The sequence below is a fragment of the Petaurus breviceps genome, unplaced genomic scaffold (genome assembly GCF_028583685.1).
Source record: "Petaurus breviceps papuanus isolate PSGF00001 unplaced genomic scaffold, PetGlider_PUasm1.0 213, whole genome shotgun sequence".
NCBI classification, from domain to species: Eukaryota; Metazoa; Chordata; class Mammalia; order Diprotodontia; family Petauridae; genus Petaurus; species Petaurus breviceps.
The window spans coordinates 15,040,283-15,050,380 of NW_027185860.1; the positions used below are offsets into that span (position 1 = coordinate 15,040,283).

At 36.1% G+C, this 10,098-nt stretch overlaps 1 pseudogene; it reads right to left on the reverse strand.

Annotated features, from left to right (window-relative positions):
• Positions 1 to 4,708: 4,708 nt before the first annotated feature.
• On the reverse strand, positions 4,709 to 6,298 carry LOC138165540 (histone deacetylase complex subunit SAP18-like; annotated as a pseudogene).
• Positions 6,299 to 10,098: the final 3,800 nt, after the last annotated feature.

Below are 10,098 nucleotides of genomic sequence, written 5' to 3' on the forward strand. Positions count from 1 at the left end.
GAAAGAAAGAAAGAAAGAAAGAAAGAAAGAAAGAAAGAAGAAAGGAAAGGAAAGGAAAGGAAAGGAAAGGAAAGGAAAGGAAAGGAAAGGAAAGGAAAGGAAAGGAAAGGAAAGGAAAGGAAAGGAAAGGAAAGGAAAGGAAAGGAAAGGAAAGGAAAGGAAAGGAAAGGAAATGTACAGGTGCCTATTAGTATCTCTGACAACAGCTGCACAAAACCCCATAAATTTATAACAGAGCACTCTCCACTCTGGAAGCATAGAGCAACCTTGACAAAGAGCTCAAAAGTCAAGTAATTAGCTAGGAAAATGAGCAAACAGAAGGGGAAAAAATCAGGTTATAGAATCTTTCTTTGGTGAAAAACAACTAACTATACAACGAGAAGAAGATAACAAAGTCAAAATTCCTGCATGAAAAGCATCCAAGAAAAATATGAATTAGTCACAGGCAATGGAGGAGCTCAAAAAAGATTTTGAAAATCAAGTAAGAGATTAGAGAAAAAATTGGGAAGAGAAATGAAAGTGGTCCAAGAAAGTCATTAAAACGAGTCACCAGTTCCTGAAAATTACCCAAAAGAATACTGAAGAAAATAATACCTAAAAAAAAATACTAACTTGGGGCTGCTACCATGTTTCCCTGATAATAAGACACTGTCTTATTAATTTTTTTGGAAAGAAAAACACCAGAGGGCTTATTTTCAGGGGAGGGCTTATGTTGTCCTGCTTCAGCTCTCCTCCGCGGCACTGCTCTCAATGGCTCCAGCAAGCAAATCACTGGGGAAGAACAGGATGACGTGCTCACTGCTGCAGCTCTGATTGGATGTAGCTCGGAGCACGGCATGCGTTTCACCCGGGGGGGGAGGGACGGTGCATACAGAGGGTACCGTAATGTAGCATGTAGTGCAGGGGATCACCTTCACTACAGTAGCAATCTCAATAGGGCTTATTTTCGGGGGAGGGCTTATTTTAGAGGAATCTTACACAGTAAGGAGAGGGCTTATTTTCAGGATAGGTCTTATTATCGGGGAAACACGGTAGGTGGCTCCATAAATAGAGCACCGGCCCTGGAGTCAGAAGGACCTAAGTTCAAATGCAACCTGAGACACTTAACACTTGTGAGCTGTGTGACTTTGGCAAAGTCACTTAACCCCAATTGCCCTGCTTTCCCCCCTCCAAAAAAAGAAAAAAGGAAAAAAATAGACTTACTTAAATGGCAAAAGAGGTACAAAAACCCAATGAGGAAAAAAAGTGGCTTGAAAATCAGAACTGACCAAATGGAAAAGGAGGTCCAAAAGCTAACTGAAGAAAATAATTCCTTCAAAATTAGAATGGAGCAAATGGATGCTAATGACTTTATGAAAAATCAAGATATTATAAAAACAGATGCAAAAGAATAAAAAATTGAAGACAATGTGAAATATCTCATTGGAAAAAAAAACCACTGACCTGGAAAATGGATCTAGGAGTGATAATTTAAAAATTGTTGGACAACCTGAAAGGCATGATAAAAAAAGACCATAGACATCATTCTTCAAGAAATTATCAAGGTTAATTGCCCTGATATTCTAGAACCAGAGTGCAAAATAGAAAATGAAAGAATTCACTGATCAGCTCTTGAAAAAAAGATCCCAAAAAGAAAACAACTTTCAAATACAAGAATCAAGAGAATGAAAAGCTAAACAGGAAAGAGAAATCATAAGGAACTTATTAAAACTGAACTGTTTGTAACTCATGAGAATTTCCTCTGTAATAGGATAATTGATGGGAATATATGTGTGTATACATGTATGTATGGACAGGGAGCACAAGGTGAGTTGAATATGAAGGGTTGATATCCAAAAAATAAAATTAGGAGGTGCTAGAGGAATATAGTGGGAGAAGGAGAAAGGGGGAGATCGAATTGGATAAATTATCTTACATAAAAGAGGCAAAAGAAGCCTCTTACAATGGAGGGGAAGAGCAGGGAGGTGAAAGGGAATGACTAAACTTTATTCTCATTGGATTTTTCTTAAGGAGGGAATAACATACACACTCAAATGGGTAACTTACCCTGCAAGAAAGAAGAGAGAATGGTAATATGAGGGGGGATCATGGAAGGGAGGGCAGATTGGGGGAGGAGATAGTGAGAAGCAAACACTTTGAAAAGGGACAGGGTCAAAGGAGAAAATAGAATAAAGGGGGGCAGGATAGGATGGAGGGAAATATAGTTAGTCTTTCACAATATGACTACTATGGAAATGTTTTGCATAATTATACATGAATAACCTATATTGAATTGATTATCGTCTCAATGGGAGTAGGTGAGGAGGGAAGAAGGGAGAAAATCTGGAACTCAAAATTTTAAAAACAAATATTAAAAGTTGTTTTTACATGAAAACAGGAAATAAAATATACAGGCAGTGGGGTATAGAAATTCATATTGCCCTACAAGAAAGTAAGGGGAAAGGGGGTTGGAGTGAGGATAGGAATAGGGGGGATAGAAGGAAGGGCAGACTGGGGGGAAGGGGTAATCAGTATTCATGCCATCTTGAGGTGAGGTAGGGGAAAATGGGGAGAAAATTTCAAATTCAAAATCTTATGGAAATGAATGTTAAAAACTAGAAATAAATAAATAAATTCTGAAAATAAAAGAAAATAAAAAGAAAAAAAACTTAAAAAAAGACAAATAAATTCTGGGGGAAAAAAAAGAAAAAGAAAAATGACCTTTATGTTCAAAAATATTTTAGCAGCTTTTGTTGTGGTGAAGAACTGCAAATTGAGGGGATACTCATCAATTGGGGAATAGCTGAAAAAGTTGTGGTATATAATTGTGATGAAATACTATTATACCATAAGAAATGACGAACAGGGAAGACACATAAGCACACATAAAGCAAAGTGAGCAGAACCTGCAGTAACAGGAATATTGCAGATATAATATTTGATATAATTGTAGATATAATACAAGACTGTGAATGACATAGGTATTAACCAATACAATGACTCAAGGTAATTCTGAAGGACTTAGGATGAAAAACACTATCCATATCTAGAGAAAGAACTGATGAAGTCTGAATTCTGATAGAAGCATACTTTTTTACATTTTCTTTACTTTTTCTTCTTTTTTCTTTTTGGTCTGTGTTCTCTTTCACAAAAATGAGTATTATGGAAATATGTTTTACATGACTACCCATGTATAATGTGTATCAAAATGCTTACCTTTTCAAGGTAAGGAGGTACAGGAGGGAGAGAACGTAGAATTATTTTTTAAAAGAATGTCAAAAATTGTTATTACATGTAATTGAAAAAGATAAAATAAAAACATTCTTAAAATGTTAAAAAAAATATATATATGTATAAAAAGAAAGAGCCCCCAATAAAGAGACAATTTAATATTCATTAGACTCCTTGAAAATCACAATCAAACAAAAGAGTACATATTATATTTCAAGAAATTTTATAAAAGAGAACTTCCCAAACATATTAAAACCAAAGGGCAAAGTGAAAATGGAAAGACTCTACCCATCAAATCCTGACTTGAAAACACATAAGGATGTAAGAATCAATATCTGGAGCTTTTGAGTTCTATAAGCAGTGATAAAGAAAGATTTCAAGTGCCAGGGAAGCACAGTCAGGCTCACACAAAACTATGCCACTATTACAATAAAGGATACAAAATTTTGGGTAAGGATAGTCCAAAAGTAAAAAAAAAAAAAAAAGGTGTCACAATGAAGAATAATTCACTTGGCAAGACTGAGTATAATATACAAGGTAAAAATGTACCTTTTATAGAAAAAGGCTTTGAAATATTCCTGATAAGACAAAATATGGGTAGAAAAATTATGAAACATAAAAATAAGAGAAAAGAGAAATCTACAATGCAAACACATCGAGTAATGAGAACCTAAATTATGATGAAGCAATTCTAAAAGGGAGAAAAGAGACAAGAATTCCTTCAGCATCTCATTGTCATCTAGAGTCACAAAGGAAATAAAGTAAAATAAATGCAAACTCTGCCAGAGTAAGAGGTAAAAAGTGAGTATGTTTATGTTTTAGGGTGGCATAAATATGTATGGAGGGGGTGAGTTTTCAGAGGCAAGGCAGACGGCAAGATATACCTGGGAGACTAGGAGTCACGTGAAGCATAGTCAGAAACCTAAGATGTAGATGGCTCAGAAAAAATTGTACTTAGTACTCAATCAAGATAATGGACCCTCAGGATGGGAGTTACAGATCTGAGAAGTTTAGTTTATTCAGGGAAGGGGGTACGATTCCTAGAAGTCCGATATATGGAGGATACAGTCCAAATAGGGGAAAAGTGAGAGAGAAGCAGTAGTGTAGCTAGGGAAATGATGTAGAGAAATAGCTGGATACCTGAATTAGATGTTTTGTTTGATTTCCACAAAGAAAGGATTTTTCCAGCAAAGCAAAACTTCAGGCTATATGACATACTTTAATGAAGTGGTGTTTTAACAGAGAATAATCAATACACACCCCAGGTGTGCAAATAAATTTCTTTTGGGGGGAGGGAAGAGAAGAAGACAAGGCAATTGGGGTTCAGTGACTTGCCCAGGGTCACACTGCTAGTACCTGTTAAGTGAAACCAAATTTGAACTCAGATCCTCTTTTTTCAAAAAATTCTTAAAACAAATGACTTAAAAATAGGTTTAGGCCTTCCAAAGCTTAAAGTTTTGGAAATAATTTTAATTTTAAAATTTAAAAAATTTTAAAGGTAATAAAGAGAATAGCTGATACTGACACAATGTCAAACAAATGCAAGAAACAGTAAGCAAAGTTTAATATGGTCTCATGTGCCCTGAGGGAGGTGGTGCCCAATTTGCAAGAGTAACTTCTATATCCAAATAATCTCCTCTTTAGAACTTCTGAAATTGTAGGATCATGGAGTCATCAGTCCCTTTTCTGTCAGACATAGCACTGCCAATCTCTTCCACTTGATAACCAGGTTGTTTAAGATCCGTAAAAACAATAGCAAATTCCCCAATTGATAAATGGTCAAAGCATATGAACATGCAGTTTTCAGAGGAAGAAATTAAAGGTACTTATAAGCATATGAAAAAATGCTCTAAATCAATATTGATTAGAGAAATGCAAATCAAAACAACTCTGAGGCACCAAATCTCACCAGTCCGATTGGCCAAGATGAAAAAACAGGAAAATGACAAATGCTGGAGAGGATGTGAACAAAGTAGAATACTAATGCATTGCTGGTGGAGTTGTGAACTGATCCAACCATTCTGGAGAGCAATCTGGAATCATGTCCAAAGGGCTACAAATAATTTCATACCCTTTGACCCAGCAATACCACTTCTAGGTTTGTATCCCAAAGAGACCATAGAAGTGGAAAAAAGACTCATATGTACAAAAATATTTATAGCAGTTCTTTCTGTGGTAGCAAAGAATTGGAATTTAAGGGGGTGCTCATCAAGTGGGGGATGGCTGAACAAGTTGTGGTATATGCATGTTATGGAATACTATTGTGCTATAAGAAACGAGAAGCAGATAGACTTCATATTTACCTGGAGAGGCTCATATGACCTGATGCTGAGTGAGAAGAGTAGAGCCAGGAGGAATTTGTACACAATTAGAGACACAACATATGTGTGATGACCAACTTTGAGAGACTGGACTCTTCTCAGCAATGCAGTGTTATAAGTCAATCCCAGAAGACTCACGATGGAGAGAGATGTCTACATCCAGAGAAAGAACTGAGTTTGAACCCAGATTGAAGCAAACCACCTGCCCTTTTTCATTTTCTTGTTTGGTTTTGTTTCCTCTTTCCTATTCTTCATTCCATCTGATACAATCCTTCTTAATAACCTAACTAATGTCTAATGTGAAAGTATTTGCAGATACTATATATGATTGTATGCTGCCATGGCGGGGGGGGAGGAGGGAGAGAAAATTTGAAACTCAAGGAATTGTGGTAATGAATATTGTAAACTAAAAGTAAACAAATTAATAAAGACAAAAAAAAACCCAATAGCTAAATTGAAATGTGTACCCTTTTGAGTTTCTGGGTAGCCTCTTTTACTAAACTAGTCAGTTCTTTCAAGGTTGCCTTCATCCAGGTGTAGATCTGCAGCTTGCTCGAAGGCCCATTTCCTCAGGACAACTCTTCCACTTGATGGTATCGGCAGTTATTAGTGGTGAAGACCCGCAGGAGCAGTAGGCACACCTTCTCCCAGTTACTGGGCTTCTCCGGTTCTTTCTTAATTTCCTCCTGAGTGATGTGGTACTCCATAGCCATCTTCTCCTTCGGCCTCCTAGATGCACTGTGACCTCCGACCCTGGCAGCTAGCATGAATGAACAAAGTCTCTCTTTCTCTCTCTCTCTCTCTCTCTCTCTCTCTCTCTCTTTCTCTTTTCTTTCTCTCCACTCTTTCTCTTTCTATATCTCTCTCTCTCTCCCCTTTATTTTTTCACTGTTTCCATGGTTCCAGTTTACTAGCTGAGGAAATGGACATCAGTCCTGTTTAATTTATATATAGGAGGACTGTGATCTTAAAATTAAAAAAAAAAAGTCTAGATAATTTCAAGGAGGGTTCCTGGCTGTCTCTGACATTGAAATAAATTTCTTTAATATAGAAAAACATTTCTTTTTCTGACTCACTTCACTTTTATGCATGAATCATACAGCACCATTGTGTCTATCGAGAGCTGCTAGACAGAATTGAAAAGAAAAAGTCTCTGTAGTCAGCCTTCTCATTGTGCCTGACAGTGTTCAGATACAAATTGAAACTTTCTTTTTTTTTTTTTTTTAAACCATCGGGGTTAAGTAACTTGCTCAAGGTTACACAGCCAGTTATTTCTGGGTGTGGTGCTGAGTGTCTGAGCCTGGGCTTTGATCTCCAGGTCATCCCAACACTGGAGCCGGTGCTCTTACTCGCTGAGCCACCTGGCCACCCTTAAGCAATTGGGGTTAAGTAACTTGCTCAAAGTTACACGGCCAGGTGTTTCTGGGTGGGTGCTAAGTGTCTGAGCCACTGGAGCCAGTGCTCTTACTCGCTGTGCTACTTGGCAGCCCCTGAAACTTTCAAAAAGCACCTAGCAGTCATAACCTGTAATTTTTTTCGCATCTGGATTAAATTAGAATTGTGCTCCCTGCTGCTCATAGGCTGATAAAAATCTTATAATTATATGGCCAAAACAAGGTTGACTTTTAAGCATGTAGGTGATGAAATAACTCACATAGCTGTGGGTTAGTCAATTATTGAAAATGAGGAATAATAGGTTGAGAAAAATAAGCAGTACCTAAAAATCAGGCATTTGATATGAATTGACCTCTGCAAAGCATCTTCTTTTAAAATACAAGTGCCTCTGGGAAGGGCAATACTGTTGTCCTACTAATAATGAAGACTGGTGATTTGTCCTCTAGCAACTATATAGAAACATCAACAGCCTTGCCAAGCAGAAAAGGGCTAAGTTGGTATAAACTCTGAAAAACAATTTGGAATTATGTGAGAAAAATAGCCAAACTGTTCTTACCCTTTGACCCAGAGATCATGTTACTTTATATATACCCCTAGAGAACCAAAAACACAGAAATGACCCATTTTTATCAATATTCATAGCAACACTTTTGATGATAGCAAAAAAAAAAAAAGTGTGTGCCTCTCTATGAGAGGAATGGCCAAAAGAATTGGAGTATATGAATGTAATAGATTATCACATATCAGAATTATGAATATAAACATGAGATACATATATAAACAAATACACAACAAAGCAAGCAAAAGCAGTAGAAAAATATTCACAGTGAATGAAATCATGTAAATGAATACAACAAAAGAGAGTTCAACTCAGATCAAAGGTAATAACCAATATAGACTCCAAAGAAGGATGATGAAACACCTTCCTACTCTGAGGTAAGTGGTAAGGCACTATAGGTACTAAATATTATAGGTACTATCAGATAGGCCTCTGGATCAGCTAGCATTGCTTATACTTCTTTTTCGAGGAATAATTCTATTCAGCGTAAAGGGAAAAACTAATTTTTTTTTTTATGTGAGGCAGAGTCTGAAGACAAACTTTACATATTTTGCAATTTTGCAAAAGGTCTTTATACCATCCATACATCATAGATCTGTATCTAGATGCCTTAAAGTAATAAATGGAGCCACTAATTGGTGCAGTAGATGGCGTGTGGGTCCTGGGGGCAGGAAGACTCATCTTTGTGAGTTAAAATCTGACCTCAAACATTTACTAGCTGTGGGGATGAGTCACTTAAGCCTTTTTGCCTCAGTTTCCTCATCTGTAAAATGAGCTGGAAAAGGAAATGGCAAACTACTCCAGTATCTTTGCCAAAAACAAACAAAGCCAAATAAAGTCATAGTCAGACCCAAATGAAAAACAATAAAAAATAGTAGATAAAATCTACAGAACTGAATCATAAACAGCCTGAAAATAAAGATTTATTTATCTTCCCCCAGAGGCCTAACAGAGTACTTTGCAGGGATAGGCATTTAAATGTTTGTGGAAATAATTTTAATTGTTGAATGGAATTAGAACTCTTATTTTTAATTGGTGTTCCTAGATATAAATTTTAATGACTTTGAAAAAAATGTTTTTCAAATGTAGCATATTGAATTTAATTTCTCATTTTTAATACATTTCTTCAAAGAGAAAAAATCCAAGCCACACCCAACTTTACTAGAAGATACATTATTTGGAAAGGAGAAAGGAGAAAGCTAAGAGTACTGTTCTGAGTTTTAGAAAAAGTTATGGTTATGGATTATCCTATTTCTCCGAGACTTCCAATGTTTTCAATAGAATGGTTCCTTTTTGAATATTTTTGCATGTATATTTAAATAAAAAAGAATTTTTTTCTTTTTCTTATTCGTTTATTAATTTTTTGTTTTCAACATTCATTTCCAAAAGATTTTGAGTTCCAAATTTTCTCTGTATCTCTCCCTTCCTCCCCACCCCAAGGTGGTATGCATTCTGATTACCCCTTCTATCACATCCTCCCTCTTCTCTTCTTCCCCTTATTTTCTTGTAGGACAAGATAGATTTCTGTATCCCATTACTGTATATCTTATTTCCCAGGTGCATGTAAAAACAATTTTTAAGATTTTTTTTTAAAACTTTGAGTTACAAATTCTCTCCCTTCCTCTCTCCCCACCTACCCTCATTGAGAAGGCAATCAATTCAAGATAGGTTAAACAAATGGAGTTATGTCATACACTTCCATAAGAGTCAAGTTGTAAAAGACTAACTATATTTCCCTTCATCCTATCCCAGCCCCACATTCTATTTTCTCCTTTGACTCAGTCCTGTTCCAAAAGTGTTTGCTTCTATCTGGAGCTATGCCCAAAGGAATATATATATATATATATATATGTATATATATAATTGCATACCCTTTGACCCAGTAAAACCACTTCTAGGGTTGTATCCTAAAGATATCATAGAAGTGGGAGGAAAACCCATATGTACAGAAATATTTATAGCAGTTCTTTTTATGGTGGCAAAGAATTAGAAATTAAGGGGAAGCCCATTAACTGGGGAATGGCTAAATAAGTTGTGGTATATGAATGAAATGGAATACTATTGTGCTATAAGAAATGAGGAGCAGACATACTTCATATTTACCTGGAGAGATTTAAACTGATGTGGTGTGAGAAGAGCAGACTCAGGAGAAATTTGCACACAATTACAGACACAATGTATGTGTGATGACAACTTTGATAGATTAGACTCTTCTCAGCAATGCAAGGTTATAAGACAAATCCAGAAGACTCATGATGGAAGATGTCTGCATTCACAAAAACAAAAAGAAAGAAAGTATTTTGAATGCAGACTGAAGCAAATTACCTGCTCTCTTTCTTTTTCTTGTTTGGTTTTGTTTCCTCTTTGCCATTGTTCATTCCATGGGTTACAATCCTTCTTTACAATCTGATTAATGTCTAATGTGAAAGTATTTGCAGATCCTATATTTCCTATACTTGATTGAATGTGGGGTGGGGGGGGGAGGAAGGAGAAGGAGAGGGAGAAAATGTGAAACTCAAGGGATTTTGGAACACAATCTTATAAACTAAAAGTAAACAAACAAATAAATAAAGCCAAAAAAATTGAAAAAAAATACAAAAGTGGGCAGAGGCA